This window comes from Hipposideros armiger, unplaced genomic scaffold, assembly GCF_001890085.2.
Source record: "Hipposideros armiger isolate ML-2016 unplaced genomic scaffold, ASM189008v1 scaffold_114, whole genome shotgun sequence".
Taxonomy (NCBI): domain Eukaryota; kingdom Metazoa; phylum Chordata; class Mammalia; order Chiroptera; family Hipposideridae; genus Hipposideros; species Hipposideros armiger.
The window spans coordinates 2,627,349-2,651,298 of record NW_017731464.1 but is presented as its reverse complement, the minus strand read 5'-3'; the positions used below and the strand labels follow the sequence as shown (position 1 = coordinate 2,651,298).

The window sequence follows — 23,950 nt, the reverse complement described above, 5'->3', positions numbered from 1 at the left end:
GGTTTAATTTGCCTCAGTCAAAGACCCCCTGGGGAAGGAAAAAATTGAAAGATGAACAGTGAACTTCAAAGGCTCTCTCTCTTAGGAGGAATTTGGGCTAAAAAAGTTATAGATCTGAATTATAGGTGCTATGCTGGCAGCCTCTGGACTAGCTACTTGGGCTCCACAAAGTTAGTGGACAAGGGTGACCTTTGCATGGACACCCAAAGTGCTCTGTCATTGCTTTTAACATGGCTTATTTTTGCTTTCCGGTAAAGCCCTATCTCAGTACAGCTCATTGGGAAATAAAGACCAGAAGATGTCTATGACCAGTGGCCACTGAGGAAGTGCCCTGCCCATGTGGTCATCGGCAGCCTCTTTTGCGCCACCATGTTACATCATTTCTGCGAAGCTCCCTTGTGCTTCCTAAAATCTGTGACGGTCTTGTCTGAGGACATCACAGCAAACCACAGACCGAAACGTGCTGCATTCTTTGTTACATTCTGTCTGTCAGCTGTTCCAGACAACACCATGCCTCCTGCATACCCAGCACGCTGGTGGGAAATCACTCTACCCCACACCCCCTTTGGGCATCAAGAGCCTCCATCCCTACCACCCTCAGCTGCTACTTTCTCTGACAAAACTATGAAGGAAACAGTGTTTCTTTAGGAACCCAACTTCTCTTTTCAGAGCCTTTATCTCCAACTCAATGGTGTCTCCTTCCTGTTCCTATGACTGGGGGCACAGTGCCCTCTCCTCTGTGGCCCTTGCCTTAGTCTAGTTCTCAGAAATCAATCTCATAAACTCAAACACACTTCTACTTACAGGACAAAGATGCTTCATAATCAAACCCTTTCCTGGAGTCTCTTAATTTTTAATAGGGTCTCAAAGACTTAAACCAGGGGCAAGAAACTTGTGGAATTCCAAGCAATAGAAAATAGCTAAAGTAAGTCTTTGAGGGGCAGGACATATTCTTGGTGCCCCTAAAGTTACACCAGTTGATAGACCAGTCCTATCTCTTCTTATTCCATCACCTGACACTCTCAAGCTGTCTCCCCTGCCAGACCAGAGGCGAGGCTCCCCTGGATCAGGGCCAACACCCACTGCCATCTGGTCTCCCTTAGAAAGGCAAAAGAGAGACACCTCTTGTTTACTCAGTAATAATTCACAATAGTCACATAACAGGTGTCACCAGCTCCAGTACATGCAGTAAGGGCATACCACGCCCTCACCTCTGCCCCCATCATAGCTTACTCCTTGGGACACATCAACAGATTTTATTTGGATGATAGGACAGGGCCTCTTAAGCAATCCACCAGAGTTACCAGTGACGTTTTGACACTTGTGGGTTACACTGCAATGATGACCTAGGGGTAAAGAACAAAGGCTTTTTTTAATCCTCCCCTACAGCCAACTGGTATCTTTCCCACATATGTTGTTGCAGCATCTCTATATATAGAACCTAGTATTCTATAAACAGGATGCTCTGGCTGAACAGGTCTCAACAAGCAAAACTGTGAGGCAGAGAAAGGTGGCATCTCCCCATCTTCTCTTATTTTGCCCACCCTCCTTTGCTAAATCTTGTCAGATAGAAGAGCTCTGTGAAAACAGCATGGGCTTTGGAATTGGACATACTTGAGGAGAAATAATTCCTAGCTCAGCCTTTTATTTGCTGTCTGACCTTGGGCAAGTTACATAACTTCTTTGACTTCCAGCTTGCCCGTGTGCAAAAAAATGGAGATACTTCATTGGTTTGCATTATGGTAACTAAATAAGAAAACATTTGCAAAGAATCTAATACATGCCTGACTCTCCAGGGATGTGAGTTTGTTCTTCTTCATCTAGCACATCAGGTACCTGGTGCTCTCATGTTACTCTCTGGCTGTCTAAGGCCAAGGTTATGTGCCCTACACAAACCTTTCCTTCCTTTCCTAAACTCTGTCGAAGTTCTCATCCCTTAAAAGAGCTAATCTAGGGGCGGCTGGTTAGCTCAGTTGGTTAGAGCGCAGAGCTCGTAACACCAAGGTTGCCAGTTCAAACCCCATATGGGCCACTGAGTTGTACCCTCCACAACTAGACTGAAACAACTACTTGACTTAGAGTTGATGGGGCCTGGAAAAACACAATGTTCCCCAAAAACAAAAACAAAAAAAAAATAACTAATCTAATCACACTGCTAAAAGGAAAACAATTCTGATGAAATGAATTCAAGTAGAATGTGGATAATATTGCTGGGTTCCTATATTAACTCTGTGTGTGTATGTGGTTGGGGAGGGGGGTGGTCTGCATTTTTAAAAAGAGCCTGGAAATTCAAATGAAAGGAAGGACATCTAATGGTGAGTCTTTCTTAGAGGACAGGGGACCAGTGTATTGGTCTCTTTCCCTGCAAGCACAGCCATATCACTCTCTGGGCTGAGATGAGAAACCATCAGAGCTACAGGACATTGTCTCAGATTGCTGAATGTCACACCTCAAATCAACAGGTCCAGAATAGAACTTGGAAGCCTTAGCCACCCCTTCTGCTCTGGCCAGCACACAACACTCCCTTAGCCAAGAGGTCACGGTGGTGTTCTTTTGCCCAGGAGGTTTCCAACACTATTTAAAACTCTTTGGAATCAAGCAGCAACCGGCTCTGATTATAATCATAGCACTGGAACAGCCTGTAGGAGGCCTGGGCTCCACTTCAGAATCACACCTTACTTCTCCGAATGGTCTCAGTAAGGCCCAGATTAATACAGGAGGCACAATGATCCTGCATCTTGACTTCTCTCTCAGTAATCCAGGAAGGACGACCACAGGGGAATTTCTGGGCTTTCCATATACAGGATCAGGAAGCGGATTATTACGACTGAAAACGGCCGAAGTGTAATCACTTCGCCCAATGGGTTATGCTAACTATAAATCACAATTCAGCATGGGCGTTCTCATTTTGAGGTACTCCTTAGCACTGTGCATGTTCTATTGACTTTCTTGGCAAGCCCCCAGGGAGCCCAGGACACTAGCCCAGGCTGGGGTCTCAGGAGCCAGACACACTCCTGGGGGCATGAAAGAGACTGGCTGGCAGCTTCAGCAGGTGAAGTAAAGAGGAAGATGAAGTCCAAGGTGAGGGAGGGGCTGGTCCAGGCAGAATTATCCAACAGCTTGTGCTTAGGGAACAGGCAAAGCAGAGACAGTAACCAAAAGATGTTTTAAATTATTTTATATTTATCCAAGTAGTCACCATGGTAAAAATCATTTTTCCTTATCTGTGATGGATTTCCTTATACTTATTTTGTGTTTAATACTGTTTGTGAAATATATACTGAGAGCTGAAAGTATGACGGACATCATAATGTTATACTGCTTAGACCTCTAAAGTTCTTAATCTGGTCCTTGGCTTCAACAAGAAGCAAGAAAAATCGGGATTCCAAAGCTTCAAGATCAATATTCATTTCTTCATTCAATAAACATTTCTTGAGGGGCTAGCTAGTATAAAGTGCCAAGTCTTTGCTCAGTCCTGGGACACAGTGGCAAACAAAACAGATATGGTTCCTGAGTTCCTGGAGCTCACAGTCTAGTGAGAGGAGCTGACAACAAGAGCAGGATCCAAAGCAAAGGTCTATATTGGAAAACAGGCAAGATTCTGCAGTCAGAAACAGGACGCAGAGGGAGGAAACCTCTTCTGGGATGCCAGCGGAAGAGACTGTAGGCAGACAAGGAGCTACTGAGGGAGATGAGCTGGGTCTGATAATACCCTTATCCCCTCCCGCTCTGACCCCAGCCATTGGTAGGGGATAGATCCACTGTGGTGAGTTGAATTCATCAAGAACAGGTAACCAGGGCCCTCATAGCCAGTGCTACCATGAAGCTGTTCCTTGTCTGTTCACAACTATGAACTGTGATATGTGCTATGTGAGGGGCGTGTGAGATCCTGAACGCAGTTGTCTACTGGCAGGAATTCTACGAAGTATAGCAGGCCAGAAATGAGAAGCATAAAAACAATTGCCAGAAGAAGCTGAGTGACCCTCTCCCCAAATCTCACCCACACTTCTCTGACACTGCATGGAAATGAAAAATCAAAGCCTGATTTCAGGTGGGGCCAGGAAAAGACCTAGAGAAGCCTCCTGAGGTTTCTGCTTTAGGGTGTGACATGGCCAAGGATGAAGATAGGCTGTGCCTGCTGTTAGAGAAAGGAGCCATGCCAGCAGCTCAGCCCCAGTGCTACCAGACGCTGATGGCTGTGGTGAAGGTGGAGAGCTGACAACAGCAACAGCAGAAGCTTCAGAGTAAGTGCCCAGCCAGTAAAGCAGTGGCCTAGAGAGATCACCAAATATTTGACCATTTTGGGCCTCTGTTTCCTTATCTGAAAATGAAGATGATATTAAGAATATGTACTGGTTTCCTAGGGCAGCTGTAACAAATACTACAAACAGGGTGGCTTTAATCAACAGAAATTTATTCTCTCACAGTTCTGGAGTCTAGAAGTCCAAAATCAAGGTGTCGGTAGGGCCATGCTCCCTCTGAAGGCTCTAGGGAAGAATCTTTGCTTGCCTCTTCCAGCTTCTGGTGCTTGTCAGTAATATTTGCCATTCCTTGGTTTGTGGCAGCATAACTCCACTCTCTGCCACCATCTTCATGTGGCCATCTTCCCTGTGTGTGTCTCCCTCTCCTTTTAAGAACACCAGTGATTGGATTAGGCCCACTCTAACTCAGTATGACTTCATCTTAACTTGATTACATCTACAAAGACCTCATTTCCAAATAAGATCACATTCATAAGTTCTGGGTGGACATGAATTTGGGGTGGGGGGCAGGGTGGACACTATTCAACCCAGTATAGAGCATCTACCTCATAAAGAGTATGTATAAAGTGCTTAGGACAGTTCCTGGCACATAATATATGCTATGTAAGAATTAGCTACCCTTCTTCGTCATCTCTGGCAGATAGTAGCTACCATGGGATATGTGGGTGCTCTCTTATACAAGGATCATCCTCCCTCTATCTTGAGTCAGAAGCAAGAAACTGGATGGGACAGAGTTCGAAAAAGAGCTGATGAGGACAAAGCTAGAACACAGTGAGTTTATTACCATTCAATAACCCCCAGTCTGGAGTGAGGAAATATCTACTGCAGTCACTTCATTTGTTTTTTGAACAACACAGAACTTATCATTCCAAAGTAACAATGGCCCATTCAAAAGAGTCCCCAAATTAGGATCCACTTGGGGGGGCCTCCAGAGCCAATAGAGAACTGCATCAATGAGCACAGCAGTCTCATCATGTAGAGTCAAGTTGTGAGTTCTGATTCCAAATTGCTTTATACAATATATTCATCCCACAACTTAGAATGACTACTGACTGAATTTGGACTACTGACTGAATCGAAACAGTAAATAAATTCATTCTCTGAAATGGAGATCTGCTGTTTGTAGGACACCCTACTTTCAAATTAGAGGAAAGCATAGATTCTCCTGAAAGAGAATCCTTCCTGATTCTTGCTCATGCTCTTGCTCCTTCTTCTTCAATAAATGGGCTTGAAACTACCCAACTGAAAAGAAATAGAGCTACATCTCAACTGCTATCTTCATATCAAAATAAATTCCAGATGGAGCAGACTTAAATTCAAAGATTTAAAAATATACACACACAAATTACTTGAAGAGAATAAATGAGTAACTATTTTTATAATTTTGAGGTAGCAAAGCATGCCTTTTCTAAACACTGACCTAGAAGCAAAGAAAACTACAAAGGAAAATATTATTTTGACTACCTAAAAATGTAAAACTTCCAGAAAGAAAAAAAATGCATAAACGAAGTTGAAAGACAAATACCAAACTGGGAACAATTCTGTACTATATACAATAGTCAACACTTTAGCTCATACGAATTATTAGGAAAATATTACTGGGAAACATGCAAAGTACATGAATAAATAATCCAAAGAAAAAATATAAATGTCCAAAATACATTTGAAAAGATATTCAATCTTTAATATTCAAAGAAATATAAATTAAATCAATTTATTGAGTGCCACATCTCAGTTACTAATTGAAGCATTTTATTTGGATTAACTGATTTATTCCACCATGAAATAGGTACTATCATTATCCCTACTTTACCAAAGATGAAACTAAGGGGGAAAGTTAAATGACTTACCCAAGGCCACACAGTAAGTGGTTGAGTCAGAATTTAGGCCCCAGCAGGCTGGCTCCAGAGTCACATTCTCAACTATCATGTTACAGTCAAAAGACCATGTCTCACCTGTCAGGTAGGAAAGACAAAAAACACACAACCCAGTGTTACTGGTGATATGGAGAAACTGTCAATCTCATATGCTATTGGTAGAATTCAACATTCTTAAGGGTAGGTTAGCTCCATGAATCGACATTTTAAATGTGCATACCTTTTAACTCAGCCATTCCATTTCTTGGAATTTATCCTAAGGAGATAAGTAGACAAGTGTGTAAAGATTATATACCAGGGTGTTTATCACAGAATGTACATAGTAACAAAAATATTTCAAATAGGGCCAGCCGAGTGGCTCAGTTGGTTAAGAGCGCGAGCTCTGAGCAACAGGGTCACTAGTTCGATTCCCACGTGGGCCAGTGAGCTTCGCCTGAGCTGAGCTGCCGCTGAGCTGCCAACAGGTGGCAGGATGGCTCAGCTGGTGAGAGCACATGCTCCTAACAACAAGGTTGCTGGTTCGACTCCCACATGGAATAGTGGGCTATGCCCACCCGCAACTAACACTGAACACAGCACCTTGAGCTGAGTGGCCACAAGTGGCTGACGAGCGGCCGGATGGCGAATGGACTTGGAGCTGAGCTAGCTGCGCCCTCCACAACTAAGACTGAAGGACAACAACTTGGCTGTTCCCCTTCCCCAATTCCCCAACACTGTTCCCCATTCCCAATTCCCCAATAAAAATCTTTTTTAAAATTTCAAATAAAAAACTGAATAGGTGCACCAAAAGTCCAACAAATTCATTCATTCAACAAATATTTATTGAGTATCAATTGTGTATCAGGAACTGTTCTAAGCACCAGGTATAGTACAGTGGGTAAAAAAAAAAAAAATCTGTCTTCAGGGAGCTTACATTCTAGTGGAGCGTGTTAGGCAATAAACAAATTTTAATAATGTAGTGTATCAAATGGTGCTAAATGCTTTAGAGAAAAAGAAAAGAGAGAAGGGAGATAGGAAAGGGAGGTTTGCTACAATTTTAAGTAAGGGGGTCAGGGAAGGCCCCACTGATAACAGACAAAATATAGATTAAATATTAGAGAGAATGCATTACGGTAGTGCCACACATTGAAATAAAATTCAACCACTTATTCTGTATGAGTTAACATGAAAAGATGTTTATAACACATAATCAAATGAAAAAAGATTCTCACCACACACACAAAAAATAGGTAACTATGTGTGGTGATGGATGTGTTAACTATATTGTGGTAACCACTTACCAATATACACTCGTATGTACATAAAATTATTACATTGAACATGTTGAACCTACACGATGTCATATGTCAATTATATCTCAATAAAGCTGAGGAAAACGTGGAAAAAAAAGATTACAGGACAGTATTTAAAAACAGTATTAAGGTATGATTCCATGGATATGAAATTACGTGTGTATACGTGTTTATGCTTTAAATGGGAAAGAGGAACAACACAGAAAGATGTTGATAATACCAAGCAAGGGTTCAGGCTGAGTGCCAGACAAGTGGTACAGGCGGCATTTGTTTGTTCTCCCACCCACTCACTCATCCTCCTCCCCACACCTATACTTTTGTTCCAGAAAACATTTAAGGACAGCAAATCCACATACCCCCACAACTCTCCCTATCTTCCCTTACCCATTTCCCTCCTCTTCCCAGAAGCCAGGCCAGTGATAGGATGAAAGTGATAGGGATAAAAGCTTAAGATCAAGGTATGCTGAGCGAGCATAAGAAGGATGGAGGGAAACACCCACAGATCTAGATAGGATTCCTCTAATTTTGGCACATGGAAACAGTTCCTAGGAGGCACATTTCCTCCCTGTAGATCTGTAAGACTTAAAGCAAGGCTATCTGATTCAGAGTCCCTATTTCATCTCCTACTTAACCCCAGATGCTTTGCAGGGCAGCCAGGAGGTGACATTCACAGGGAGGTGACGAGGCACAGAAGGCCAGAGCTCTGCTCCTGGCACATGAATGCCTGTATCTTCCTATGAACAGAAAATGACACAGAGCTGAGCCCTTTTGTCCCCTACCTTACCCATTCCTCCATGCCTGCATCCAATAAGCTATCCTGCCTAAGTTAAACTCATGCCCAACCCCACACACCCACCTCCTTACCACACTACCCTAAAGATTTTCACGCTTCCCCACTAAGATTCTCAAAAATAGGTCCCTACCAAGAAAGCTGCCCAAGATGACCAGATATGCTAATTTGATTGGAACACTTTTAGTCTAGGGTGAGGTTTTAAGTAACCTGGTGGACATGGTCCAGATATATTTGCTCTCAGATATGTGGAAGCAGATTACACTTTCCACCTGAGCATAAAGCCACAAACAAGGAATTGGCAGCTTCCCAAAGGTGGAATCCATATTGCTATCCCCTATTTCTTTAGCCTGAGGGTAGGAGTGGAGACACATGAGTAGAGGTAGGGGATCTAGAGAAAGATTTGACTGTTTGCAAATATTTCTCACATAGTCTCTGTCATCTCTTAGATACTTACTACATGCCAGGACCTATGTTAAGTGCTTTCATACACTATCACCAAAAATGACAAATCACTTTTATCAAGCATTCCTACTATGTACTACTAAATTTAAAGGGCCGGCTGAGTGGCTCAGTTGGTTAAGAGCTCGCTCAAGAGTTTGAGCTCTGAGCAACAGCGGTTCGAGTCAGCCCGAGCTGAGCAGCCGTGAGCTGCCAACAGGTGGTGGGATGGCTCAGCTAAAAAATAAAAATAAAAAATAAAAAAAATAAAATAAATAAATAAATAAATTTAAGAAGCGTAAGGCACATACAGGTCCAGCCACTCTGCTGACAGCTGAATACCCAGGCTTTAAATTAGGAAGAGGGTAGAAATCTGAGATTCTCCTCGAGGCTGCAACTCAGAAGTCTCACTGCACACTATCAGGCCACAGCCTTCAGGCTTCATGCCAGTTTCTATTCTCTTTCCTGGGCTTTCAGCAGGGAACATAACACACACACACACACACACACACACACACACACACACACACACACACACACACACACACACACACATCCTCCAACATACTTAGTCTGCAAGTGGAAGAAATTCTTCACTAGTGAAGAGTACAAGATGAGTCAGAGAAAAACCAAAAGCAATCATCTCTTCAGCAGAGGAACCTCTTTCTCTCTCTCCACCTCTCTTGTCTTCCTTGAATATGTAGTTTTTAAGCAACCTCTATTATTCTCATCACTATAGGATATAATCGTAACACACATCTTCTGCCTTCAAGAATTTACTCCATTTGTGAAGACAAAAATCAACACACAGGAAATATGTTATAAAAAAGGGACCTCCAGATTTCTAGTGCATGAAATAGGAAGAACACATATGCTAGTAAGACAAACAGAGGGGTAGGTGAAGTAAGACAAATGGTGGGGTATCCTGACATACACAAATACCTTCAATTTCAAACACAATCTCCCCTTTTTTGTTCCATTCTTAGTAAGAGATGTGTTTCACTTCAAAAAACAAAATCTCAAAGGGGAATATATATATATATTTCTTTTTCATATTCACGGGTTGTGGAGTACAGCATAAGATGATAGTCAATGGAATTATAACAGCTATATAAGATGTCAGAGGGGGTAGTAACTTGGGGGAGGGAGGTGATCACTTTGTGAGGGGTGTAAATGTCTAACTATTACATTGTTTTGTACACCTGAAACTAATAAAAAAAATTTTTTTTTAATCTCAAATACAAAAATCCAAGACATAAAGTTGGGGATCATTCACTAGACAAAAGGGATCTCTCTCTTTGCTATAAAGTTTAGGGAGATACAATTTAATAATCCTCCAACTTCTGTCCCTGTTCTCACACACACACACACACACACACACACACAGTGTTCACATTCAACGTTTTAGGATCACATTTATAGGGTGAAGCAAAGTACTTTTTAAAAGTTTATAAAAAGCGGGCCGGCCGAGTGGCGCAATGGTTAAGAACTGGCTTAGGACGCCAGAGGGTCCCAGTTTGGATCCCACATATGAGGGCCAGTGACACTGCCCTCCACAGCTAAGATGCTGAACAACAGCTCAACCTGGAGTTGGGCTGCCGTGAGTCTCAACCTGGAGCTGGGCTGCCGTGAGTCGCCGGCGACGTAGGCTGCAGCCCCTGTGGCAGTGGGTTGCCATGGGCTACCGTATGTAGCCAGCAGCCAGCGTGAGCGGCCATCCAGAAGTCAGTGACTGATCTGCCTCGCCCGGGAAGAGCGTAATGATGGTGCCAACTTGGGCCAGTGAAGCAACGTCCTCCACAACTAGACTGAAGAACAAAATGACAGCAACTTGTCTGTTTCCCTTCCCCCAATTCCCCAGCACTGTTCCCAATCCCCCAATTCCCCAATAAAAATCTTTAAAAAAAAAAAAGTTTATAAAAGGCAATGTATTGACAGATGAATAAACAAAATGTGGTATATACCTAAAATGGAACATTAGTCAGCCTTACAAAGGAAGAAAATCCTGTCACATGGTACAACATGGTGAAATAAGCTAGTCACAAGAAGACAAATACTGTATGATTCCACTTTTATGAGGTATCTAAAGTAGTAAAATTTATAGCAAGTAGAATGGTAAGTTACCAGGCGCTAGGGGGATAGGAAAATGAAGAATTGTTTAATGGATATAAGAGTTCCAGTTTTGCAAGATGACAAAGTTCTGGCAATCTGTTGCATAACAATGTGAATATACTGAACAATACTGAACTGTACACTTAAAAATGGTTAAGATGGGGGCCGACCAAGTGGCTCAGTTGGTTAAGAGTTTGCTTAACAGCATGAGTTCTGAGCAACAGAGTTGCTGGTTCAATTCCCACATGGGCCAGTGAGCTTCGCCTGAGCTGAACTGCCACCAAGCTGCCAACAGGTGGCAGGATGGCTCAGCTGGTGAGAGCACGTGCTCCTAATGACAACATTACCTGTTCAATGGTGGGCTATGCCCACCCGTGGCTGGGACTGAACTTGGCACCTTGAACTGAGCTGCCGCCCGGATGGCTCAATGAACAAAGCGTGCGCTCTTAACAGCAAAGTTGCCGGTTTGACTCCCGCATGACAGAAAAAAATGGTTAAGATGGTAAATTTTGTTATGTTTTTCACTACAATTAAAAAAAAAAAAGAAAAGGCAATGCACACATGGGTTAAAAAAAAGCTTCAGCAGCACAAAAAAATATTAAAAATAAAAAACAGGGCCAGCCAAGTGGCGCGTTGGTTAATAGCTGGCTTGGGATGCCAGCTCTGAGCAGCAGGGCCCCGGTTCAGATCACACATGTGGGCCAGTGACACTGCCCTCTACAGCTAAGACGGTGAACAACAGCTCGACCTGGAGCTGGGCTGCCATCAGTCACTGGCAATGGTGTAGGCTACAGCCCCTGCTGCAGTGGGCTGCCATGAGCTACCATGTGTGGCCAGCAGCCAGCGTGAGCGGCTGGCAGCTGGTGTGAGCTGCCAAGAGCTGCCGTGAGCGGCCGTCCAGAGGCCAGCGACCGATCTGCCATACCCAGGAAGAGTGCAATGATAATACCAACATGGGCCAGTGAAGCAACATCCTCTACAACTAGACTGAAGAACAAAAGGACAGCAACTTGTCTGTTCCCCTTCCCTGATTCCCCAATGCTGTTCCCCTCTCCCAATTCCCCAATAAAATCTTTAAAAAAAAAAAAAAAAACTTCCAGAGGTAGTATGTATATAACAAGTATACAGAGTGCTCCCTTTTATTCATACAAATATAATATTAAAACTAGCATGCCACAAACACCATTCTTCTCCTTGCTTTAGTTGTCTCTTTAATCACAGATCTTGGATATTGTTCCATATCAGCTTGTGTGTGTACCTGTCTACTCCTATTTGCAAGTCCTGATTACGCAGAGCTAGTAATCACGAGTCATCTACTCCTTTTTAATAGCTGCATAATATGGTAATATCTACCATAATTTACTCAGTTAGTATCTTATCTATATAAAGATATATTTTAATCAAAATGTGTTAAAAGCTTTGTACACAAATTTTGCATATTTTTCTGCTCACCAAAATTGTTCTGATTTCACTTTTTATCCTCCAAGCAACTATAAATGATGATGAATATTTGCTTCAATTTGAATTTAATAGTGTTTCACCTTGGCTCATTTCTACTAGGTTATATGTTGACTCTGTCATTGTCACAAAGAGTCCCCAAAGATATGATCAAAGAAACACATGAAATACACATCATCCTCTGAATATTATGGCCACCCTGTACTCCATCATCCTTATGAATGGCTCATCTATAGCATACCTTTTACTGTATTTGATGCTGAGGAAATTTTAAAAACATATTTATATATACTTTTACTACCTAAGTAATTTTTTTAAAAGCACTTCTTTCACTTCAGTGTCTGAGTCTGCTGTTTGGTTTCTTTTAGAGAGAGCATAATGAGGAAAAATGAGTGAGGACTCTACAGACATATCATGGTTCAAACCTCAGTTCCGCTATTTCCAAGTTAATCCATCTTTCACAGCCTCTGGCTTGTCATCTTGTAAACCAAGAGCAATACCATCTATCTCTTACATAGATGAAATCACCATGCAGGGTGAAAAGTCCATTCGAGAGGACCAAAGTATTGTCTCTGTTGAACTAGCACTGCCTGTGAAAGTCAAGGAATTGTTTAGAGAAGTGGTAAAGGACAAGAAGGAATCTGACCAGTTGATGAGAGAAAGGGGGCTTCTGGCAGAGGCAACAGCACATGCAAAGGGTGAGAGCTGTGCAGAGCCCCCATAGCACCAACTAAGGTACCAACAAGATGAAAGACAATTTAGTCAACAAGTACTTGAGTGCCTCTGTGCATTAGGTACTGAAGATACAACCATAAGCAAGAAGGTCCCTGCCCTCCTGGAGCTTAGAATCTAGTAGGAGGGAAAGACAAACCAGTAAAAAGCGATCAAGTGGGCCGGCCAAGTGGCGTGTTGGTTAGGAGTTGGCTTGGGACGCCAGCTCTGAGCAGCAGGGTCCAGGTTCGGATCCCACATGAGGGCCAGTGATGCTGCGCCCTCTACAGCTAAGACGGTGAACAACAGCTTGACCTGAAACTGGGCTGCTGTGAGTCGCCAGGAACAGCGTAGGCTGCAGTGGAGCTGCAATGGGCTCCCGTAAGCTACTGTGAGCAGTCAGCAGCTGCTGTGAGCTGCCAAGAGCTGCTGTGAGCAGCCGTCCAGTGACGGGCGACCGATCTGCCTCACCCGGGAAGAGCGCAATGATAATACCAACATGGGCCAGTGAAGCGACGTCCTGCACAACTAGGCTGAAGAACAGAAGGACAGCAACTTGTCTGTTCCCCTTCCCTGATTCCCCAACACTGTTCCCCTCCCCCAATTCCCAAATAAAACCTTAAAAAAAAAAGCGATAAAGTGATCTAATGGAAGTAAACAGGGTGCTAAAGTAATGTGTGTAACATGGAGTTGCTTTGTATCAAGTAGCCAGAAAAGAGGACATAATACTTAATTGAAATTTAAAGGCAAGGAATAGTTAATGAGGTGAAGAGCAGGGTAAGGGTGTTTGTTCTAGGGAGAGGCTACAGCACTGCAAAGGTCCTGAAGCCAGAGAACTAAAGAAGAGGACAAGGAACTGCGAGCAGGGGAGATGTGCCTGCTGGAGATGAGAAGGAGAGGGGCTTGGGATGAGACCTGAGAAACAGGCAGGGTCCATCCAGTTTGTGCTGGGCTTTGTAGCCCACAGTTTAGACCAAACTGTGCAAAACTGTCTATTCCAACCTGATACATTTGGACATGATTGTATAGGTAATATGAACACAACAGAGGATTTGAAAAGGAAAGAGACAGTTTAGTTTGTTTTATAGGAGGAAAGTGTAAGCTGTATAGAAGATGGCCGCAGTGGGAGTGAGGACAGCAAGGAGACCAAATAAAGATGGCTGCACTAGGGCAGAGTCTATGTGCACAGGAAAAAGGAGGCACCCCAGAGACAAATCTGAAGTGCAATTAGAAGCCTTCAAGGTCTATATTCTAGCCTGCCTTCTAAGTCCAAAGTCAAAGCCCCCTGTAAAACCCAGAGGTACTGACCTGCTATGGGGGAGTCATTATGGCCCTCTACTTCATGTGGGCTCTGCACCTACTATGGTAATGAGAAGATGAGGCACCAGTACAGAGACAGTTATCCATTCTCCCCACTGGATGACAGGTGACAGACTAAGGTTACTAGGATCATAGGATCCAAGTAAAGGTTCAAATCCCCTTCTTCCCCATTAGGGGCGGGGAGGTCAACAGAGTCCTTTAAAAGTCAGCGTTTCTCCAAATATGATGAATGGTTCAGAGTCACTGAAAAGGCCACTCAAAATGCAGATTCCTGGTTACCACTCTGTACCTATTGAATCAGAGTAGCTAGGAACTAGAGACCAGAAATCTGCATTTTAGACAAGTATCCAGCCCCCCTACCCTTGCCCCCCGAGGTAATTCTGATGCATTAAAGCTTCAAAATCAAAGCTCTAGGAAGAGGGCTAATGGAGGAAGGCACTCACTTGAAGCTGGCTGGCAATGTCAAAATTAGGGGACTATATAGAGCCAAGAGCCAAGCTGGGTAGGGAGTAATCTAGATAGAGGAGTCAGAATGCATTATTAAATTTGAAGGCCACAAAGCATAAAATAGAAGGACATCAGAGCATGGGGCCTAGAGAGCAGAGGAGTCAAAGTCAGGGAGCACTTGAACTCTTGGGGAAATCACTGACAACAGCCATGATCTCCAGCTTTCTTAGGTTGGTTTTCCCAGCAGAGTCCTAGGGAGGGAGTGCAGATGCCTTGCCTCCCACAGGCCAGGTGACTGAGCCTTCGACTGTGCGGTATGTGCACACAATTACTCCATCCAACCTTCAAAAGAGAATATATCCTTCCTCAGTAAGTACCGTTTCTATCCCCATGATTCCCGCTCTGTATCCACCATTATGCCAGCTACCAGTCCATCTGCAGCAGAGTTCCGGGGCACACAGAAATACATACAGGATAGTTCTAAGGGCTAATGACTAGCACTACTCACCAAGATTCTCTATTTGACACATCAGAACCTCCTAACGCTGCCATAAACTCAAGGACCGTTCCAGGTGAGAAAATTTGAAGTTCACCACATACACATCTTCAAATCCTACTATCTATGTACACCCAGCCAGTCTTTCACTACTCTTTACTACTATGCCTCACCGATAAAAGTTCCATCCTATCGTCTACATTCCCATGTCCCTCAGCAAAATTCAGAGAGAAATTCCACATATTCAGGATGGACAGAGAATCCTGAACTCCTGAGGCTGCTGAGGCCAACTCCTATGCCTGGTCTGGTGAGACGAGGTAGCCTGAAGGAGTGCTCGCCCTACCTAAAGTGAGTACCAGGACTGCTGCAAGCTTCCGTACAGAAACTTTTTTCAGAGACGAGCTAGTTGAACCTATTATATTTAAAAGAAGTAGGCTCTTTGGCTGGCCGAGTGGCGCGATGGTTAAGAACTGGCTTGGGACGCCAGAGGGCACTGGTTCGGATCCCACATATGAGGGCCAGTGACACTGCCCTCCACAGCTAAGATGCTGAACAACAGCTCAACCTGGAGCTGGGCTGCTGCGAGTCGCCAGCAACGGTGTAGGCTGCAGCCCCTGTGGCAGTGGGTTGCCATGGGCTACCGTGTGTAGCCAGCAGCCAGTGTGAGCGGCCAGCAGCCGCCGTGAGCGACCGTCCAGAAGCCGGCGACTGATGTGCCTCGCCTGGGAAGAGCGCAATGATGGTGCCAACTTGGGCCAGTGAAGCAACATCCTCCACAACTAGACTGAAGAACAAAACGACAGCAACTTGTCTGTTCCCCTTCCCCCAATTCCCCAGCACTTTTCCCAATCCCCTAATTCCCCAATAAAAATCTTTTAAAAAAAAAAGAAAAGAAGTAGGCTCTTGGGAATAGAAACTGAAGTCGGGGAAAAAGGTAAGGTAGGATTTCTGGGGATTTGACTTTAAAGAAAACAGCACATAAACACAAACAGGCAATCTAGCTCAAACCCTGATGTTTCCTATAATCCGGAAGCTGGTTCCACACTAAAGAAGAATGCTATCAGATGATTTAAGTAATCCCCAAGATTATTTATGGCCCTAATCCCAAACTATCTGTTCTGTCTCTTCTTATACTCCACCGACTATCCTGATTCTCCACGTTTCTGACCTAATGATTCAGCTTCCTGTTTCATCTTTGCCTCACCTTTTCCCTAAAGCCTTTTAGCTTCCTTCCTTGCATGGGATTCTACTCCATTCTCAGTTATTCTGCCATCAGCCACTCAGAGTAAAATAATCAGCCAACCCAGATCCTCAGCCTTTATCCTTAGCACTCATACCCCATTCATGGACAAGTTCCCTGCCAAGCTTACCTTGATTTTATGAATATGTCTCAGAGAGAGACGAATACATTAAATGGTGTCTCTCAAACATGTTAGATGGTTCAGTCAGGAAAACACTGGCATTACTAAAGATGATGGAATAAGGAGAACAACAATAAGCCAGGACCAAATGTCTAGACCTCACGCTTACATTCTAAGACACACTTTGTTAGCACTCAAGTGATACCCCTGGTACTCCATCCCCCCTACCCATCAACCCCACCTCAAGGGATCCTTCCAGCCCACAGCAGTTACGTCTGATGATTTAGTTCGTGAACTTGCCACTGTGTGCTTACATTGACAGCATTGTACAAACAGCTCGGTAAGTTTTCATAACCTTGGTATATCAGTGTCGCACAGCTATGTTCATGTCAATGTGTGGTGGTGTCTTGCTGAGTGGCATTCATTATTATTGTTGCATGTTTTAATGTGCCATCAAGAGAATGTCTGAGCTTGACTGGCTTGGGACGCCAGAGGGCCCCGGTTCAGATCCCACATATGAGGGCCAGTGACACTGCCCTCTATAGCTAAGATGCTGAACAACAGCTTAACCTGGAGCTGGGATGCTGTGGGTCGCCAGCGACGGCATAGGCTGCAGTCCCCTGCTGCAGTGGGCTGCCATAAGCTACCGTGTATGCCAGCAGCCAGCGTGAGTGGCCAGCAGCTGCAGTGAGCAGCCGTCCAGAGACCAGCGACTGATCTGCCTCACCCGGGGAAGATCGCAATGATGGTGCCAGCTTGGGCCAGTGAAGCAACATCCTCCACAACTAGACTGAAGAACAAAATGACAGCAACTTATCTGTTCCCCTTCCCCCCAATTCCCCAGCGCTGTTCCCCTCCCCCAACTCCCCAATAAAATCTTTGGGGAAAAAAGAGAATGTCTGAGCTTGAATTAGTGCAATGAACAAACATTAAATTTCTTGTTAAGCTTGGCAAGAGTGGAAGTGAAATCAGGGACATGTTAGTCCAGGTTTCTGGGGATAAGGCCATGAAGAAAACGGCAGTGCACAAATGGGTTAAATCTTTTTCTGAGGGGAGAGAAAAAGTCACTGATGAAGAGAGGTCGGGCGGCAAGTAACAAGCAGAAGTGATGAAAACATTGCAAAAATTCATTGAATTGTGTGTCAAAATCGTTGGCTAACTGTGAGAAGCATAGCAGAGCAAGTAAACATCAATAGTGAAACAGTTAGGAAAATCTTAACTGAAAATCTTGGCATGAGAAAGTTGTGTGCAAAAATGGTCCCAAAGGAGCTACGGATGAACAAAAGCAAAGGAGAGTCGAAGTTTGACAAGAACTTTTGGAGAGGCAAGATGTTTTGGACCATGTTACCACTGGTGATGAAACATGGCTGTACCAATACGACCCTGAAACAAAGCATCAAAGTGCACAATGGAATTCAGCCAATTCTCCAAGACCCATCAGCCCAAATCAAGAGTCAAAACGATGTTGCTAACCTTTTTTGATATCAGAGGGATTATTCATTATAAATTTGTACCAGCTGGACAAAAGAGTTAACCAAGTTCACTATTTGGAAGTGCTGAAAAGGCTGTGTGAAAAAGTTAGACGACCTGAACTTTTCGCCAACAGTTCATGGCTCTTGCATCACAACAATGCACCAGCTCAAATGGCACTGTCTGTGAGGGAGTTTTTAGACAGTAAACAAATAATTGTATTGGAACACCCTTCCTACTCACCTGATCTGGCCCCAATGACTTCTTTCTTTACCTGAAGATAGAGGAAATATTGAAAGGAAGACATTTTGATGACATTCAGGACATCAAGGGTAATATGACAACAGCTCTGAGGGCCATTCCAGAAAAGAGTCCCAAAATTGCTTTGAAGGATGGACTAGGCACTGGCATCAGTGCACAGCTTCCCAAAGGGAGTACTTCGAAGGTGACTGGAGTAATATTCAGCAATGAGATATGTAGTAGTTTTTCTAGGATGAGTTCTCGAACTTAATTATCAGACCTCATAAGAATACATGGTGGGCAAGACATAGGCCTTTGTCCGACAGAACTTACAGTCTAGTGAAGGAGACAATTAAATAATTATAATATGTATAACTAAAGGCAATACACACAGAACCAGTCTATAAGATTAAGAAGGCTAGTAAGGTGAAGCTACACCTAAGCTGAAACTTGAAGGATAAACAGGAGATACCCAGGCAGTGGCAAGGCATTTGAAGAAGAGTGTTCCAGGGAAAAGGAACAACATAAGCAAAGTTTCTGCGGCAAGAAAGCACATCTGACAAGATGGAAAGAGCTGGGGAAGCCAAGGCAAAGCGTGTACTAAGAGGCAGATAATGCTGGAGAGACCGAGAAGGGCCTCGTAAGACATATGAAGCTGTTTTATCATTCATTTAACAAGTATTCATTCAGTGCTACAATGTGCCAGGAATACGACAGTGAATAAAACAAACAATATCCCTGTTTTCAGAGAATTTACATTCTAAATGGAGACTGTAAACAAATATGTATATAAACCAGAAAAATATCACATATTGATAAGTACTACACAAAGAAGTAGGTGATGTGATAGAAAGTATATGGGTGGCTACTACTCAATCATTATACTTAATGATTCAGAGGAAGGCCTGAGGAGAAGACACTTAAAAGCAGGTACCTCAATAAAAATGAACCAGCCATTCAAAGATCAAGGGAAAAAGCATTCTAAGTGGGGATAATAGTACATGCACAAGCCCAACAGAAAGATCAATGAAGTTTTTTTAAGAAGGGGAGTTAGATCACGATCATTCTTACATTTTATAAAGATCACTGTGGCTGCAGTGTGGAGAATGGAATGGAAGTGGGGGAGGATAAAATCAAGACTGAAGGCAAAGATTGGGGCAGGAGGAGGAGGAGGAGGAGGAGGAGGAGGAGACAACAACGAGGATAACAGCTAACATTCACATAGCACTTACTAGGTGCCAATCCATTGTTCTAAGCATTTTATATGTATTATTTCATTTAATCTTCTCAAATACTCTATTTCATAAATTAAGAAACTAAGGTACAGGGTTGTGGCAATGAAGAAGGAAAGAAAGCCATTAGATCCAAAAAATATTGGGGAGGACAGCTCCTAGTGACAGGTTGGTTGTCGGCTGTAGGGAGGGAAGGGAAAACTTAGAATGACTACTAGGCTTTGGGGCCTAGCAATTGCATGGGACAGTGATGCTGTTTATCATGTGACAGGACACTGGATGAGGAGCAAATGGGAAAGAACAGGAAGCTGCATTTTCCTGAGTCAGTAAAACATCCCAGTGGAGTTGTCCAAGGGAGCAGTTGGATAGTCTGGTCTAGAGAAAAATCTGGGCATCATCCATGTGTAGATGGTGACTGAAGCTACCAGAGAGGTTCAGATCAATTAGGGAGAGTATGAAGAAAAGGATAAAAAGGCCTAGGAACAGAATGCTGACACAAGAACCATTCATAACAACAAAAAACTGGAAAGGCCTTAAATGTCCTTCAATAGGAAAACAGCTAAATCAAACACAATATATGTCATCTATAAAATATTATACAATAGCCCCCAAAAAATGACAAGTATCTTTATGTACCAACATGAAATACTGTCAAGGCACATTACTGAATCAAAGAAAGAAATACCAGAATAATACATAAAATGTGACCCCATTTGTGTAAGTAAATAAAACACAAAAATAACACTTCAATTTTTCTCTGGGCTCATACGCATGTATACAAACATACAGAAAAAAGAAGTCTGGAAGGTACATTCCAAACCACTAACAGGTTACCTCTGGGGAATACAGAAATAATTGAAATGGGGGAGGGGGCAACCAGTGTATTCAAAATATCTACAATGTATTAATTTTTTAAATTACTATATTCTCTGTAAAATTAAAAACCAATTTTTCAAAAAATAATGGCAATCTGTACCTTCTCAACTTTGCTGTGAACCAACATGTTTTAAAAAAAATAATTCTTAATTAAAAAACAAAAATGGGCAGAAGAGGGAGCCTTATAAAGGATATCCTTTGCTTCAGATACTAAATTTTCTCTGTCCCTTCCATCCCACCATCTGCCCACAAGCCCCCTAATTCCATGCTCTATCTTGAATCCTTGGCGCAAGGCCCACCAATCCCCTAGCCTGGCCAGAACCCCAGAAGGAGAGGTCAGACAGCAAAGTCCTAAACAAACATGGGACAATGAGTATAAATGCCAGCTTCAAGAACCGAGATCAGGCTGCCTTGATGGCCAGCAGAAGTCTCCAAGGAGAAAAGGTATTTGAACATCTGGAAGCAGCTCTGCAGTGCTGGGAGATGGGGCTAGGAGACACGCAGGCACAATCAGGGGCAAGTGGTATGGGGTGGGTTGAAGAAAGAGCCAATTCCACTAATAAAAACTCCAAGTGAAGAGCTGTAATATGGTAGAAACCAGGTTTACAACAAAGGGAAGAGGGGAAGCTGCATTCTGTGAAAGGGTCAGGAGTAGGGTATGGGGAGGGGTGTCCAAGGGTATCTAGAAGAGTCACCTCATAACAAAGCAGCAACTCCAAGATGCACAGTATAAAAGTTTAGAAGCGGGAGCAGCAGAAAGCAGCCAGGGATTTGGGTCTTTCCTGAAAAGAAAAGAGGTTCTACAAATGAGGAGAAAAGACATTGAAATAAAACCTTTCCTTCTTCAGTAAACCAAAGGCGGAGAGATCATGGCAGGTCTCCAGTGATTGTGCTCTTAAACTTTCAACGTTCTGAGGATGAAAAACAACATATTTGGTCTAGATGTTTTCCTGGTTACCCAAAGAAATGATACTGCCTAGGCCTTACCCGACAGCTGATTCATCATCAATTAGTCCATATCATAGCCTGCTGAGCCTTACATCTCATGCAGTCACATGCCAGACGGCTCCAGAAAGAAAACAACCTGGTGTGAGCTGTCAAAGTCCTCTCAAGTACCTGACCTCACCCTCTGGAGTAGGTTTCATTTCAAAACTGAAAGGGACTGAAGGGCTGGGGAAATCCAGAGCCAGGAATGAGTGATTCCCAGCAGAACAGGGTCCCAGGCTGGAACTCAAAACAGAAACCAGACCACTGATAAGACAGTTTATGATGTCTGTCTCCAAACCTTCAGATGCCACTTATATGTTTTCCAATATTTACAACAGGGCATGACCATGTTTATCTAACTCCTGAAAACTAAATATCTAATTCTCCAAGTGTTCAACCAACTTCCTGGCTTTATTAAGTTTTGAAGATTTGGGGTAGCTCCAATACCTGGGATGCCAGGGGACTGGTGAATTTTACAGTCCTTCAAATGGGCCACATTTTAAACATAATGAATTTAATCATCTCTTCTTCCTTCTTCATCTCCCCACAAACCTCTGGCAAAATTCCCGTCTCACTAAAAAATGTCCATGTTGTTCATGATGGCCTTCTCATCAGGGCAATATTCAATACGATGAAAGTCTAGCTCATCAAAGGAGTCAAGCTATTTGCTTGAGGATCATTTTTAACTAGCTAAGTGACCTTGGGCAAGTCACTCAACCTTTCTGGGCTCAATTTCCTCATCTGTAAAGTAAGGAGGTTGGAAACAGATGGAAGGAAAACAATAAAACTTCCTTGAGCTAAGAAAAGACTTAAGTTTTTAAGTCTAAAAGGTTAATCAAGTGACAAGCAGAGTTATTTTAAAAAGACACACACCTAACTATATCATGATGAATCACTAAGCATGAAGAAAGAATTTACAAAGCTCAGAAAGAGAGAATAGGTTACTTACAAAACAAAGAATCCTACTGGCATTGGACTTTCCATCTGTATCACTAGAAATTGAATACAGTAGAAAGCTGCATACAGACTTTGTAGAGACTAACAATACTATTCAAGAACCCTAAATCCAAACAAGGTATCATTTATACAAGAAGGTTAAAGAAAAAAGAAATTGGATATATAAGGATCTTGAAAGTACCATCCATGCCTCTTTTCTAAGAAAATCACTCAAAGAAGCATCCTAGTCAAATCAATATTTAAAATTGGAACAAAGCTGGGAAAGACAAAGTATACACAGAAGTGTTCCCCCTCCCCCCAAAACACTTTTAAAGGTAGTACCAGATGACGTCTGATGGCCTTTCCGGGTACAAGCAGAAACTGTCCTGCTGTACACAACCGGCCCTGGCAGTTCAGGTTTGAGAGTCGTTCATCACCTAGTGGTCTGATGAAGTAAATGCAGTTTCGTCAAGTGCCCGGATAAACTTCCAGCCATTTTGTGAGTTCTGTGTACAGGGCAGCACCTTACAAGAATAGGAAACTACCTCCAGAGTCATATCCAATTGTATAGATTCAGCTCACTGTCCATTCATTCTCCAAAAATGTAGGAAGGGCTCACACACTGTGCCTAATTAATCACAAAAAGTGAAGCATAGATCTATTGCAAGGCTGTACTTACCAAGTAGTAAGAGCTAGAGATTGCTTTGTACAGACCAATCTGAATTATTCAATACAAGTTCAGATGCTACGAGAAAACTGAAAATATGCCTCATAAGTAGGAAGATTATCTTCCAACATTCACAAAATTGGTATGTGGAAGATGAATTATATTTCTCCTGTATGGTTCCAGGGGACAGGCCTAGATTAGATTACAATTCAATACAAGAAATAGTTCCTACCAACGAGAGCTATTCTTCAAGAAGTGATGAGCTCCCCAGCAATGGAAGTATTCAAAAGGAACCTGGATGACCATTCAGAGGGATGACAGAAAGCATTCCTGTAACTAACTGGATGGCAGAGACAAGAAGATTCATTATATTACCTCAAAGGCCCTTTCCAACTCCAAGGGTCTATCATTCTAAATAAAACAAAACAAATGAACAAAAACCACTAATAAATAACTAAAGAGTCCTCTCTCTACTTTTTTTGTAAGCTCCAACAAGGCATTATAACTTAGTCGGTTTGATACCACTTTCTACTTGAGTAAATGTGGACAAAGTAACTCTATTTGCCTCACTTTCATTATCTATAAATGTAGAACAAGTACCTATCTCATAAGATTACTATGAAGATTAAATAACATAATACTTTGTAAAGTACTTAAAACAGAGCCTAACATATAGAAAGAGAATAAAACTAGCAGCTTGAAAAGGAAAGAAAAGTAGCTGGGAGGGGGGCGGGGGATAGGGTTTGGAAAGTGAAACCTAAATATGCTGCCTGTTTTAGTTATCTGTACCCAATTCTCAACCAAAGCATTCCTGACTGTTGCTGGCCAGAGGCTAGGTTCCCTTGGCAACCAACCTCAAAAAAAAAAAAAAAAAAAAAAAAACCCAGACCACCTTCTTCAGGAAGATGGCTCATTCTCAGCCCTGAAATCTGGGATTTTCCCTGCACAAAAAAGGCTCCCTAAAACCTCACAAAT

The 23,950-nt window shown here is 42.9% G+C and overlaps 1 long non-coding RNA gene across 13 annotated transcripts in view; it reads right to left on the bottom strand.

The window, feature by feature from the left end:
• Positions 1-23,950, bottom strand: part of LOC109385412 (uncharacterized) — an 80,665-nt gene that overhangs the window by 17,728 nt on the left and 38,987 nt on the right. For 11 of the 13 annotated variants that reach the window (XR_002124609.1, XR_002124616.1, XR_002124618.1 and 8 more), the window contains 3 exons: positions 6,360-6,395; positions 6,113-6,217; positions 4,500-4,627 (listed from right to left, as the gene is read on the bottom strand). This is a non-coding gene — a long non-coding RNA (uncharacterized LOC109385412). Of the gene's footprint in view, positions 1-4,499; positions 4,628-6,112; positions 6,218-6,359; positions 6,396-16,576; positions 16,672-23,950 lie in introns of those variants that run through there. The other 2 variants (XR_002124617.1, XR_002124613.1) reach the window with 2 other exon arrangements.